The sequence below is a fragment of the Schistocerca serialis genome, chromosome 2 (genome assembly GCF_023864345.2).
Source record: "Schistocerca serialis cubense isolate TAMUIC-IGC-003099 chromosome 2, iqSchSeri2.2, whole genome shotgun sequence".
In the NCBI taxonomy this organism is placed as follows: domain Eukaryota; kingdom Metazoa; phylum Arthropoda; class Insecta; order Orthoptera; family Acrididae; genus Schistocerca; species Schistocerca serialis.
Genome location: NC_064639.1, coordinates 564180015 through 564195679, shown reverse-complemented (window position 1 = coordinate 564195679; position 15665 = coordinate 564180015). Strand labels below are relative to the sequence as shown.

At 39.7% G+C, this 15665-nt stretch overlaps 1 protein-coding gene across 1 annotated transcript in view; it reads right to left on the bottom strand.

The window, feature by feature from the left end:
* The window catches only part of LOC126457564 (uncharacterized), a 332561-nt gene that overhangs the window by 168638 nt on the left and 148258 nt on the right, over positions 1 to 15665 (bottom strand). The window lies entirely within an intron of this gene.

Here is a 15665-nt window from a genome sequence, read left to right as displayed (position 1 = left end):
CTGGAAATGTCTTAAAATTTAAAACCTGGTTCCCAAATCTCTGTCTTACCATTATATAATCTATCTGATACCTACTAGTATCTCCAGGATTCTTCCATGTATACAACCTTCTTTTATGATTCTTGAACCAAGTGTTAGCTATGATTAAGTTATGCTCTGTGCAAAATTCTACCAGACGGCTTCCTCTTTCATTTCTTAACCCCAATCCATATTCACCTACTATGTTTCCTTCTCTCCCTTTTCCTACTCTCGAATTCCAGTCACCCATGACTATTAAATTTTCGTCTCCCTTCACTACCCGAATAATTTCTTTTATCTCATCATACATTTCATCAATTTCTTCATCCTCTGCAGAGCTAGTAGGCATATAAACTTGTACTACTGTAATAGGCATGGGCTTCATGTCTATCTTGGCCACAATAATGCATTCACTCTGCTATTTGTAATAGTTTACCCGCACTCCTATTTTTTAAATTCATTATTAAACCTACTCCTGCATTACCCCTATTTGATTTTGTATTTATAACCCTGTATTCACCTGACCAAAAGTCTTGTTCCTCCTGCCACCGAACTTCACTAATTCCCACTATATCTAACTTTAACCTATCCATTTCCCTTTTTAAATTTTCTAACCTACCTGCCCGATTTAGGGATCTAACATTCAACGCTCCGATCCATAGAACGCCATTTTTCTTTCTCCAGATATCAACGTCCTCTTGAGTAGTCCCCGCCCGGAGATCCGAATGGGGGACTATTTTACCTCCGGAATATTTTACCCAAGAGGACGGCATCATCATTTAACCATACAGTAAAGCTGCATGTCCTCGGGAAAAATTACGGCTGTAGTTTCCCCTTGCTTTCAGCCGTTCGCAGTACCAGCACAGCAAGGCCATTTTGGTTAGTGTTACAAGGCTAGATCAGTCAATCATCCAGACTGTTGCCCCTGCAACTACTAAAAAGGCTGCTGCCCCTCTTCAGGAACCACACGTTTGTCTGGCCTCTCAACAGATACCCCTCCGTTGTGGTTGCACCTACGGTACGGCCATCTGTATCACTGAGGCACGCAAGCCTCCCCACCAACGGCAAGGTCCATGGTTCATGGCGGGGAATATTTCCATAAACAGCATGAAAAGCTAAGGCAAAGGGAAGTTTTGGGTTGGAAATAAATTTCCGAGAAAGAATTGTACTTACAGTGTCTACAAGGACTCTGCAAATTACATTCCAAAAAGGGATGGTAATTAACATGTACAGGACTTCATATTCCATTAGTTTCATTTTGACTTCTGGACAGCCCACAACAGCTAATGTAATCCTGTGATGTCTATTTTTATCATCAGGTAAAGAATTTGATCAAAAAGCTGCTCTTATCTTACTAAGAGAGAAAAAGAAATCACACCATAACACATTCCAGTGTACATCACATGTACCAGCTATCATTGCCATTATTTGGCAATGTGATGTGTTACATGTGATTTACTGCCAAACTGTCAGACGAGAAAGAACCTTTTATGAATGTAAATCAAGCCTGTTTTCCTGCAAACACTTTAAAATGATGATGTAATTGTAAAAGTACAGTGTGCATAATGTGTGCAAGATGCCATGAAAATTACTGCTTACCCTGTTCTTATGCTGAATATTTCACCAGCACATCAACTGTAAAATAATAGAAGTATCTAACTTTTCATATAAAGTTCTCATGCATACCTTACGATTCCTTCCTGGAAATTTATCTGGAATCCCAAATTTTCCTTTGCCTTATCCTTACATGCCTTTTTATGAAACTATTAGTAAATGCAGAACATTGATAATTATTTCAGTTCCTCTGAAGTGAAAGTAATGTAAAAATTTAAAATAAAATGAGGAAGCACAGACACTTGAACGCACGATGCTCACATTAGCATTCTGCACTCTCTCCGCCCTGCCAACTACTGCCTGGAAAATATGCTACTACAGGTATAAAGGGTTCATGTCTCCCATCACCCATGGCCCATTCGATGGCCCATCGAACATAGGCCGGTGTGAGGTGGAGGTTACACCATTAAGTTAAGTAACGGTTTAGACTTTGTACACATGTACTGTTCGTGTTTCCCTTTTTTTCGTTTATAAATGTATAGCTATTGTGTTCTTTTAATCTTTGACAAAGGTCTTCTTAGGCACTTGTGGGTTTTATTGTTCTGAAGAAGGTGTAGTTATCTACGCCGAAACCTAGGTTAACACTACGTGCTTTTTCACAATCGAGGCAGGTTTCTAGTTTTTAATATATTAACCAACGATTGCTGACACGCTGCGATGGTGAAGGTTCTTAAACTTTGAATACCACTGCTGAACCATTCCTGTTATTCATTCTGGAAATGAAGTTCTCTCTTAGTACACATCTTGTCTTATCAATTCTTCCTGATACTAACACCACCAATTTGCTCAAGTCTTTACATCACCTGATGGCACAAGAGCAACAACAAATAAGACTGTGAGAGGCAGCCAAACAAAAATGACACAGGTGAAAAACAGGAAGGAAACTGTTTATTATTTTGAAAGTAATTGCCATAACCTTTAATAAATTAATCCCACTTTGAGAAAAAATGGTCAATGCATTCACAAAAAAATATTTTTGGTTGTCTATGGAACAATGATTGTACCTATGTGTTCACCTCTTTGTCTGAAGCAAGTCGGTGGCCAAAAACTTCTTTCTTAGGAACTCCAAAAATATGAAAATTGCGTGGGAAGATACTGACTGTACAGAAGAAGTGTAACGGTTCCCTATCAAAATTTCTGAGCATAATTGAAACAACCTTGGCATAAACAGCTTACTTACTATCAATCCTGTTTTCATTTGACTGCTCCTTATAAACCAACCTGCCATCAATATTACAGCATTCCACCAGCATGGTATCTTTTTGTTCCCTGTAGTGAGACTTGCCCCCCCCCCCCCCCCCCCCCCCCCAATGAACCATGGACCTTGCCGTTGGTGGGGAGGCTTGCGTGCTTCAGCGATACAGAGGGCCGTACCGTAGGTGCAACCACAACGGAGGGGTATCTGTTGAGAGGCCAGACAAACATGTGGTTCCTGAAGAGGGGCAGCAGCCTTTTCAGTAGTTGCAGGGGCAACAGTCTGGATGATTGACTGATCTGGCCTTGTAACATTAGCCAAAACGGCCTTGCTGTGCTGGTACTGCGAACGGCTGAAAGCAAGGGGAAACTACAGCCGTAATTTTTCCCGAGGACATGCAGCTTTACTGTATGATTAAATGATGATGGCGTCCTCTTGGGTAAAATATTCCGGAGGTAAAATAGTCCCCCATTCGGATCTCCGGGCGGGGACTACTCAAGAGGACGTCGTTATCCGGAGAAAGAAACCTGGCATTCTACGGATCGGAGCGTGGAATGTCAGATCCCTTAATCGGGCAGGTAGGTTAGAAAATTTAAAAAGGGAAATGGATAGGTTAAAGTTAGATATAGTGGGAATTAGTGAAGTTCGGTGGCAGGAGGAACAAGACTTTTGGTCAGGTGATTACAGGGTTATAAATACAAAATCAAATAGGGGTAATGCAGGAGTAGGTTTAATAATGAATAAAAAAATAGGAGTGCGGGTTAGCTACTACAAACAGCATAGTGAACGCATTATTGTGGCCAAGATAGACACAAAGCCCACGCCTAGTACAGTAGTACAAGTTTATATGCCAACTAGCTCTGCAGATGATGAAGAAATTGATGAAATGTATGACGAGATAAAAGAAATTATTCAGGTAGTGAAGGGAGACGAAAATTTAATAGTCATGGGTGACTGGAATTCGTCAGTAGGAAAAGGGAGAGAAGGAAACATAGTAGGTGGATATGGATTGGGGGGAAGAAATGAAAGAGGAAGCCGCCTTGTAGAATTTTGCACAGAGCATAACTTAATCATAGCTAACACTTGGTTCAAGAATCATGAAAGAAGGTTGTATACCTGGAAGAATCCTGGAGATACTAAAAGGTATCAGATAGATTACATAATGGTAAGACAGAGATTTAGGAACCAGGTTTTAAATTGTAAGACATTTCCAGGGACAGATGTGGATTCTGACCACAATCTATTGGTTATGAACTGCAGATTGAAACTGAAGAAACTGAAAAAAGGCGGGAATTTAAGGAGATGGGACCTGGATAAACTGAAAGAACCAGAGGTTGTAGAGAGTTTCAGGGAGAGCATAAGGGAACAATTGACAGGAATGGGGGAAAGAAATACAGTAGAAGAAGAATGGGTAGCTCTGAGGGATGAAGTAGTGAAGGCAGCAGAGGATCAAGTAGGTAAAAAGACGAGGGCTAATAGAAATCCTTGGGTAACAGAAGAAATATTGAATGTAATTGATGAAAGGAGAAAATATAAAAATGCAGTAAATGAAGCAGGCAAAAAGGAATACAAACATCTCAAAAATGAGATCGACAGGAAGTGCAAAATAGCTAAGCAGGAATGGCTAGAGGACAAATGTAAGGATGTAGAGGCTTGTCTCACAAGGGGTAAGATAGATACTGCCTACAGGAAAATTAAAGAGACCTTTGGAGAGAAGAGAACCACTTGTATGAATATCAAGAGCTCAGATGGCAACCCAGTTCTAAGCAAAGAAGGGAAGGCAGAAAGGTGGAAGGAGTATATAGAGGGTTTATACAAGGGCAATGTACTTGAGGACAATATTAAGGAAATGGAAGAGGATGTAGATGAAGATGAAATGGGAGATAAGATACTGCGTGAAGAGTTTGACAGAGAAAGACCTGAGTCGAAACAAGGCCCCGGGAGTAGACAACATTCCATTAGAACTACTGATGGCCTTGAGAGAGCCAGTCATGACAAAACTCTACCATCTGGTGAGCAAGATGTACGAGACAGGCGAAATACCCACAGACTTCAAGAAGAATATAATAATTCCAATCCCAAAGAAAGCAGGTGTTGACAGATGTGAAAATTACCGAACTATCAGTTTAATAAGTCACAGCTGCAAAATACTAACGCGAATTCTTTACAGACGAATGGAAAAACTGGTAGAAGAGGACCTCGGGGAAGATCAGTTTGGATTCCGTAGAAATGTTGGAACACGTGAGGCAATACTAACCTTACGACTTATCTTAGAAGAAACATTAAGAAAAGGCAAACCTACGTTTCTAGCATTTGTAGACTTAGAGAAAGCTTTTGACAACGTTAACTGGAATACTCTCTTTCAAATTCTGAAGGTGGCAGGGGTAAAATACAGGGAGCGAAAGGCTATTTACAATTTGTACAGAAACCAGATGGCACTTATAAGAGTCGAGGGGCATGAAAGAGAAGCAGTGGTTGGGAAAGGAGTGAGACAGGGTTGTAGCCTCTCCCCGATGTTATTCAATCTGTATATTGAGCAAGCAGTAAAGGAAACAAAAGAAAAATTCGGAGTAGGTATTAAAATTCATGGAGAAGAAGTAAAAACTTTGAGGTTCGCCGATGACATTGTAATTCTGTCGGAGACAGCAAAGGACTTGGAAGAGCAGTTGAACGGAATGGACAATGTCTTGAAAGGAGGATATAAGATGAACATCAACAAAAGCAAAACGAGGATAATGGAATGTAGTCAAATTAAATCGGGTGATGCTGAGGGGATTAGATTAGGAAATGAGACACTTAAAGTAGTAAAGGAGTTTTGCTATTTAGGGAGTAAAATAACTGATGATGGTCGAAGTAGAGAGGATATAAAATGTAGACTGGCAATGGCAAGGAAATCATTTCTGAAGAAGAGAAATTTGTTAACATCGAGTATAGATTTAAGTGTCAGGAAGTCGTTTCTGAAAGTATTTGTATGGAGTGTAGCCATGTATGGAAGTGAAACATGGACGATAACCAGTTTGGACAAGAAGAGAATAGAAGCTTTCGAAATGTGGTGCTACAGAAGAATGCTGAAGATAAGGTGGGTAGATCACGTAACTAATGAGGAGGTATTGAATAGGATTGGGGAGAAGAGAAGTTTGTGGCACAACTTGACTAGAAGAAGGGATCGGTTGGTAGGACATGTTTTGAGGCATCAAGGGATCACAAATTTAGCATTGGAGGGCAGCGTGGAGGGTAAAAATCGTAGAGGGAGTCCAAGAGATCAATACACTAAGCAGATTCAGAAGGATGTAGGTTGCAGTAGGTACTGGGAGATGAAGACGCTTGCACAGGATAGAGTAGCATGGAGAGCTGCATCAAACCAGTCTCAGGACTGAAGACCACAACAACAACAACAACAACAACAACAGTGAGACTTCCAACCCTGCCTGTTATTCTGATACTGATCGTGACTACATACTGCTGTTCCAAGTGAAAGTTTTGTAGTATAGCACATAGAGCCCCTCCAGCTGATCATGTGTCTTGGCTGAGTTCCAATGGATTGTATCAAGATGATTTGCCAAAATTAATTATGACTTCGCTTTTTCACTGTCGTGAACCTCAATTTTGTAATCTCATCCAAGATTGTTTTCTTTAACTGAAACTATTCCCAACACATTATTTTTGTGTTGGTCTTATGATTTGCTTACGTTTTTGACTGCTTCAAACAACAGTTTTCTTAATTGTGCTTATTTGTCCATTTTATGCTTTATTATCATGAGTTTAACAGAACTTCATTATCTTGCTGCTCTGATCACATAAATTTGGATCACTCAAAGGGTTTATTTTACGCGAGTTCTTATTTGTTTATAAAGCACATTAATACAATGTGAAGTGTCACGTTTCAGAGTTGTATAGCTTTATACTTTTGTTAGTTAAATCTATTTGCTCTCATAGATCACTGTGGCTGATGCCCAGAAAAATCAGATAGTTGACTTGGTGCCTTCTGCAAATTAATACCTTTTCAGGTTTCCAACTTTTCTTTGGTCAGTTAAACAGTTACAATGTTACTTAGATAATGTGGATGGTGGTGCTAACAAACTCAAAATAAATATTATCTATGACACTTCAGTCCTCCCTGATTACTGCTAAAGCAAACTGATGTGTTTCAAAAGTCTGTTATGTGATTTTGATCTGCCTTACTGTCAGGCCGGCAACAAACTGGTGCCGCCATGTTGGTTAGCCAGTGACTGTTAGGACACTGGAAAATGCGAGCCCACATCACCTTAAAAAAACCAGCTGCAGTCTGACAAGGAAACCTTTAAATGTCACATACTGCCCAACCCCACTTCCTTCTTTGAGTCCTCCATCTTCTGACTGGATTAATGCAGCCCACCTCAAACTTCTGTCCTGTGCTGTCCTTTTCATCTCAAGAGTAGCACTTGCAACAAACGTCCTCAGTTATCTGCTGGACGTATTCCAATCTGTGTGTTCCTCTATAGTTTTTATTCTCTACAGCTCCCTCTAGTATCATGAAAGTTATTCCCTGATTTCTTAATGGATGTCCTATCATCCTGTTTCTTGTTCTTGTCAGTATTTTCAATTCCTTTCTTTCCTCCCTCATCCTGTGGGAAACCACCTCATTCCTTACCTTATCAGCCCATCTAATTTTCAACATTCTTCTGTAGCACCACAGCTCAAATGCTTTGATTCTCTTCAGTCCACATTTCACTACTTCACAATCTTGTGCCTCAGAAACTTCCTCCTCAAATTAAAGCCTATGTTTGATACTGGTAGACTTCTCTTGGCCAGGACTTCCCTTTTGGCTATTGTCAGTCTGCTTTTTATGTCCTCCTTGCTCTGTCCATCACGGGTTTTTTGCTGCTTAAGTAGCAGAAATCCTTAACTTCATTACTTCATAAACAGCAATTCTGATGTTAAGTTTCTCACTGTTCTGATTTCTACTATTTCTCATTACTTTTGTATTTCTTCAATTTACTCTCAATCCATATTCTGTACTCATTAGACTGTTCATTCCATTCAGCCAGTTGAATAACTGTTATTCACTTTCAGTAAGGATAGAAATGTTATCAGCAGATTTTATCACTGAGATCCTTTTATCTTGAATTTTACTCTCACTCTTGAACCTTTCTTTTAGTTCTGTCATTGCTTCTTCAATGTATAGATTCAACACTAGGTGAAAAACTACACACTTCATTCTTGGTCTTCCAATCTTACCATTCCCTCTTGGTTCTTGTACATACTGTATATTACCCATCGTTTCCTATAGCTTACCTCTATTTTTCGCAGAATTTCAAACATCTTGCACTATTTTAATTTGTCAAAAGATTTCCCAGGTCAACAAATCCTATGAATGTGTCTTTTTTTTCCCCCCACTCTTGCTTCCATTACCTACGACGAAAGCCAAAATGATGATCATCTAACAGATCGTCAATTTTCTTGTCCATACTTCTGTATATCATTCTTGTCAACAACTTAGATACATAAGATGTTAAGCTGATTGTGAGATAATTGTCACTTTTGTCAGCTCTTGCTATCTTAGGAATTGTGTGGATGACATTTTTTTATTTTTTTGTAAGTCAGATGGTATATTGCCAGACTTTCACAATCTACACACCAATATGAATAGTCATTTTGTTGCCACTTCCCACAGTGATTTTAGAAATTCTGATTGAATTCCCTTATACCTCATTCGATCAAGGATTCCAAAAGCTATTTTAAATTCTGATTCTTATACTGGACCCCTATCTCTTCTATATCAACTAGTGTTTCTTCTTCTATCACATCATCAGACAAATCTTCCTCCTCATAAAGGCCTTCAATGTACTTTTTACACCTATCCACCCTCTCCTCTGCATTTAACAGTGGAATTCCCATTGCACTCTTAATGTTACTATCCTTCTTTTAATTTCATCGAAGGTTGTTTTGACTATTCTGTATGCACAGTCAGTCCTTCTGGCAATCATTACTTTTTCAATTTCTTCACTTTTTCATAAAGCTGTTTCACGTTAGCTTCCCTGAACTTCTTGTTTATTTCATACCTAAGAGACCTGTATATTTGTATTCCGGAATTTCCCTGTGCATTTTTGTACTTCTTTCATTGATCAACTGGAGCATTTCTTCTGTTACCATGGTCTTGTAATAGTCGTCTTGCTTATGCCTCTATATATTTTTCCAGCTTCTGTGATGATCCTTTTCAGAGATATCAATTCCTCTTCAACTGAAATGCCTACTGAGATATTCATTATCACAATATCTATAGCCTCAGAGAACTTCAAGTGTATCTCTTCATTCGTCCCATTTCTTTGTACAATGATTCCCCTTGACTATTCTCTCAAGCTTCAGCTTACTTTTCATTATTACTAAATTGTGATCTGAGTATATATCTGCTCCTGAGTACACATCATAATCCAATATACAATTTCAGAAACTCTGCCTGACTACAATGTAACCTAACTGAAATCTTCCCTTATCTCCCAACCTTTTCCAAGTATATCTCCTCTTCTTGTGATTTTTTAACATGATATTTACTACTGTTATCTGAAATTTACTGCAGAACTCAATTAGTCTTTTTCCTCTCTCATTCCTACTACCAAGCCAATATTCCAAATAACCTTTTCTTCTATTCCTATTCCAGTACATACATCCCACTTTGTCTGTTACCACTTCTAATAATGCTCACTAATTCACTTTCTTTATCAGTCTTAAAAATTGACCTGTAAACATGTTGTGATTATTTTTACATTGTGTTCCAATCATTGTTATCCAACTGTTTCAGTTGCTTGTGCTCCTTAAAACTGTCTCTGAAACCATCTTCGTCTACATTTATGCCACCACCGTCACAGTCTTGTGTTGAACACTGTAGTCACCACATAGTGATGTAACAATTAAACCCATATTTCAAGAGCTGACTTGTTAAATGAAATTAATATATTTCTAACCCTAGACGTAACGCCGCACTGAGGTTGTCAGTTATTTCATGGAAGGGGAGGAGATGTACAAGGTGCCCCAGGTCCCAAACACAAGAATTTTTTTTATTATTTGGGTTTTACAAAGAGGCCACCTTGACTGATACGGCAATGGTCAACCAATTCATGCTGAATAGACTGAATTGTCATCAGGAAAGTCTCCCTGCCAATCAAATCATGCTGCAAGACCACAGACTGTGGGACTGAGGGACTCTAGGAGTCGCAGTTTAAAAACTTATTGCTCTTCTATTCCAAGTCGCTGCCACAGCAGACACTAAATAACTTTGTCTTCTATACATCTGCATTTCTCTTCTGTTTCAAGTTGGGTCTGCAGCTACTGGAGCTACATTCTCTCACCTCCCTGGCAATCCTTACCATTTTCAATACATCCATTGTGGATTACGAGATAAGAAAGAAATGCCACAATACGTTTGTCTTCCATTTCCTGGCAAAGTGTCATATAAATTTCGAAATCTTTTCAGACCACACTGACAATAAACTACAAAATATAATTGTTCACAATAATTAAGCCACTGGAGATCGGCATAAAAATTCTGGCATATACAAACTCACATGCTACAGCGTTTGCTTCTACATAGGTCACACAGAGAGAAATTTTGCAACCCGCTACAAAGAACGTATGTATGCCCTCCAACTCAAAAACTTGAATAAGTCCAGTTTTGCATTGCATATTGGTCATGATGAATACACTGTTGGTGATTATCAAAGAGAATCTTTCTGTGCTACACATCACTGAGACAAGATTACAGATGGACCTCTTTGAACAATTACAGATTTACATCCACAAACTAAAATCATCCCAAAAAATCCTAAATGAACAAACCGAATCAACACAAAAACATTTCTTCAAGCCAGGACATCCCAGCACCAAAACAACAAAAATGATAACAACAACATACATTCATATTCCTACAAAAAATTTTGTTCTGCTTGCCATGTAACAACTGTGCCATTCTGTAACTTACAAAAAGTTTTTCCATTAAGAAGTAAAATTCCACTCTCTCTGTTTACCTTTTGTTTATCTGTTAACCCATATTAACATTCTGTTGCCAATACAAAAACACACTTGCAGCTAGCAAAATTTACTAAATATAATATCTGTACTGTACTGTAAAACAATGTATCTCTTGCCAAAGATCATGATGTAGTAAAGTGTAATATCTATCATATACATATTATTTGAAAAACATCCAGTGTTTACTTTCGGTGAATCAGTGTAAAACCAAGTGCAGCTAAACATTGTGTATATTTGTGTACATATCTTAATAATGTACATTATAGGAAGAGATCTGATACGAATACCAGAAGGCAGTGCACTGTAAGTACCAAAAACGTAAAAATCTTTCAGATTCGTAAATATTATGTCACAGATTACTAAATATCCATCATTTCCGCCAGCAGCATCAGCACGGCATCTAGCCACACTTGGTCCACAACATAATGTTCTTTTAACACTTCCATCTGATGATGAGCCTGCAGTGGCTCGAAAACATGTTCGTGGTTGAATAAATCGTAAAAAAAAAAAAACACCACACACACACATTGGCTGGATATTTATTATCAGATAAATCGCCAATCGTTACTATAAAATACCCATGAGAAAATAAAATGATATAGTTCCTTTTTTCTAATAATGAATGCTCTATATTATTTACAAGCTCTCATCTGTTTCCAGCCCTGACTATTTCCCCGCACAGTAGATTTTTTTTTACACCTGCACAAAATGTTTCAAAAAACTGACTACAGGAGTGAAGTTTTGAGTGATGCTTTAAAAACAGTTCAATTTCTGAAAAACTTTATTCAGCTGTAGAATGGATATTAGATTTTACAGTGTGAGAGTAACTATTTCTGAGTACATTATGTGTTAGCGTCCGCAGATGAAAACATAAATGTACTGGAGGACCATGAATTGAAGAGAATTGTACAATGGTCCGAATCCATTCATACTGTAATGAAACATGAGAGTTGAGATAATCACTTACTATTCATAGGTAAGGTAACCAACAAAATATACATCTTTGCCATTTACATGGTATGTGCGTCCAAGAGCTAAGGACAGTTGCCTGAGCAACAGCCCATTCACCACTGCTAAATCTCTCCCTCGCCACGGTGAGTGTACCGTTAGGTGCCCTTGGAGGGGTGACCCACTGACCACTGTCCCTCATGTACAAATACCTCCAGAGAGGGCAGCACTGTCCAGAGACTCAGTCAAATGTAACAACCGAACATACCAGCAGCTAAAGAAACATTAATTTCTTTCCAGCATAATACAAGTAACACAAGTCCTGCCACATCATAGAAAATAACACAAGTAAATACACATAAATTTGCATCCTTCAATCAGGTATTCTGTCCATAGAGTTTGTAACTGGTACCTGGAAATCACAATCACATAAACAAATACACATTTAAACATAAAAAATGATGAAATACACTGAGTCTGTTGCAAGGTACACACAAGACAAATGGAGAAAAACACACAAATAAAAAACACGAATACACTGTTCAATTTCCTATCACGCCACTCGGTAAAGGACATAGCTTGCAGATTGGTCTCTTGAAAACCCCTTGCAGCATGTGAATAATGGCCACTCGCACCATTCCATCGCTCCCAGGGTGTACACCTTCAATGACGGAAAACTTCCAACATAAGGGTGGCAGATTATCTTCTCTATGACAATGCACCAAGTTGTACAGTCTGACTAGGGATCATCCACTTGGCCCGCTGCTGCAGATGATGCACGTAGCAAGATGACTAGCACCGCCGAAAGCCTTGCTGCAGTAGTTCTTACCTTGTGAGCAAGCTCAGGTTGGCTGTACCTAGATCTGGCTGAGGGATCAGGAAATGACCTTGGGTGAGGGCTTGGAGATCAGTAGGATCGCAAGACAGTGATGTGAGAGAACAAGAGTTCAAGCAAGTCTCATTCTGGAAAGTCAGGGTTGTCAACTCTTTGAAAGTGGTGACGCAGGAGGAATGAAGTGCCAGTCGATGTCTTCTTCGCGCATAAAGATTTTCACCTGTGTCTGATGATAATGACTGCTCAAAGCAGTTTGTAACTCGTGAAGTTTCCAACTAGCTCCAACAAAGTTTCTCCAATTGTTGCTGTACGGGTTTTGGCACCTACTCCGCCATGAAACAAATCTTCTGAGGGCTGACAGGAAGGCTTCAGTTGTCATCTTGCCAACTATCTCCAAATGCACTGCTCATGTAGCCAAACACACAAACAGGGCAACATAGCACTTTTCTTTTAATTTGGATCTCCGTGAGCCTGTTTCCACGTACAACGGTCCTGTGTAATCAACCCCACAACTGAAGGAAGGCCTCACAGCTTCTAGCACTTGGGCGTGGCAGGTATCCCATGAGGTGCTGTGCAGCATTCGCCTTTAATTGCTGAGAAGTCAAGCACTGATGCAGAAAATACTAGATTGCATTTCGTCCATTAGGTATCCAGTATTGCCTTCTGAGAGATGAAAGTAACAGTTGACACCCAGCACGAGAAAGATGATGATGTTTATTTTCCACTATTAGTCGCGCGAGGTGATGGTTAGGTGGCAGTATGAGTTGATGCTTCTCCTCTTATGATATTCTCTATCGTATCATTTTGTAGCCTGCCTGCAACCTGTAGCAGTCTCATGTCATCGAGTATAGGATGCAGTGATTTGAGATTGCTGTTTTTATCCACTAGCTTTATGGTCTTCAACTCGTAGATTTTCGCTGTGTATGTATCGTCTTGTGCTATCCTGACACACTGTAGCAAAATGTCCTGCAGTTCACTGTGAGACCATTCACCAGTTGCTCTCATTTCCTTTGCAGTCTTTCAGTTATTAATGAATCTAAGACAGTATGCCATTATCTGCTGTAATTGTGACAACTTTGAGAATCAACAGATGATACCATCGTGAATTGCTCTGCTGATGTGACAAAGGACTTTAGCCCTTTCTTCTGGCAGCTTCTGGGCTGCAGAATCACTAGAAGTGTTTATCACAGGCCATGAAGTGATGTCTTCCTTAGCCCAAGCTGTTCCTTCCCATCACAGGCTGTTTTCTTGCAGGTCTGCAGGAGACACTCCTCATGAAGCTGGGTTTTCCACTGTAGATACTTGGTTCCACACTGCAGCTGCTGTATTTTCCTGTATCTCAGTGACACAGTTCCCCACAAATGTCCTCCAACGCATGGGTGGAGATGCGAACCATGTCAGTACAATGGATGAGTCAGTCCACAAGTAAGTTCATTCTATGTCTATACCCAGCGAGCGAACTACATGCTGTAGTAGTTGCAACAGCAAGAGAGCACCACAGAGTTCCTGGCGAGGTAAGGACAACTTTTTCAATCGAGACACTCATGTTTTGGAGCTTAATAATTTGAAACATGTGATTCCATGATGATCAGTAGATCATACACATATACAACAGCCATAGGCCTTCTCTGAAGCATGGCAGAATCCGTGCAGTTGAATGTTGACAAGTTTCCCTTCTGTAATGACTCTACGATCAACATGAATATTATCTATCATACGAAGCTCTCTGTGTAGTGTCTGTCACATGAAATTCAACTCTTGACGCAAAGGCTCATCCCATGTTAGCTGAAGCTGCCACAGGTGTTGCAAAAAGATTTTGAATGTGATAACAATGGGACTGATAAATCCCAGAGGATCAAAAATGGATGATGTGGTAGTCAGTACAATGCATTTTGTGAAGCTGTAGACCTTACGTGCCGGCTTGACAGTATTCACAACATGGAACTGATCAGCAGCTGAATGCCAGAGTAAACCTGAACTTTTAATATCCTCATCATTTTCAAGCCGTAAGGGTACTTGTGTCACTTAACTATGAGGGGATATTTTTGAAGAATTCCACACTGTTACTAGACCACTTCCGCAATAAGAAACCACCTTCCTTCAAAAGTTTTGAGAAGTCTTGCTGGACTTTAATTGAAACCTCTACTGTATCGCAACCTGAGATACAATCATCCCCACAGAAGTCGTTAGCAAGAATGTTTGCTGCCTTGTTACACCTGCCCTCTTCATGAGCTAATTGTAACAGTCATCGTACTGCAAGAAAAGGTGCACAGGCCATTCCCCATGTGACTGTCTTTAACTGGTATTCCTGCAGTAGTGCAGATCTGTCACTCTTCCACAGTATACATTGGTAGGCACGATCTTCACCTGCTACCAGAACTTGTTGATACATCTTCTCTGTGTCAGCTGTGAAGGCAATGCAATGCGTGCGGAAGTGTAATATTATGAAGCACAAATCCTGTTGCATTATTGGTATGACCATCAACAAACTGTTAAAGTGACAAATTGGAGCTCGTTTTGGCCGAACAATCAAAAACTATTCGTGTTTTGGTAGCCAAGCTGGCTTCCTTAAAGACTGCATAGTGTGGCATGTAGTATGAAATGGCAGCACATGTAGCTACTGGCTCCATATGTCCTAAGGCTTCATATTCCCTCATAAACAGTTTGCATCTTTCTTTAAGCTACAGTTGTCTCGCCAATTTCTGTTCAATCTGACAGAAGCGTTTTGCTGCAGTGTTTCCATTCAATCTGAAAGAAACATTTTGCTGCAGTGTTGAAAGATTTGCCTAATTTATCTGGCTCTTTGTGAAATGGAAGATGGACAACAAATCGGCCTGTGGAATCTTTCATTGTGTGTTGCACAGAGTGTGCTTCACATTGTTCCTCTTCTTTTGTCGTTACATCATGATTCAACTCTTCTATCTCTCAGAATTTCTTCCAGAGTGTTTGAACATCATTGTTCATTTCTACAAAGCACGATACAACCAGCCCTCATGACGAAATGTTGCGCTCTACCGTTTGATACTGACCAGATATGACCCAACCTAGTTC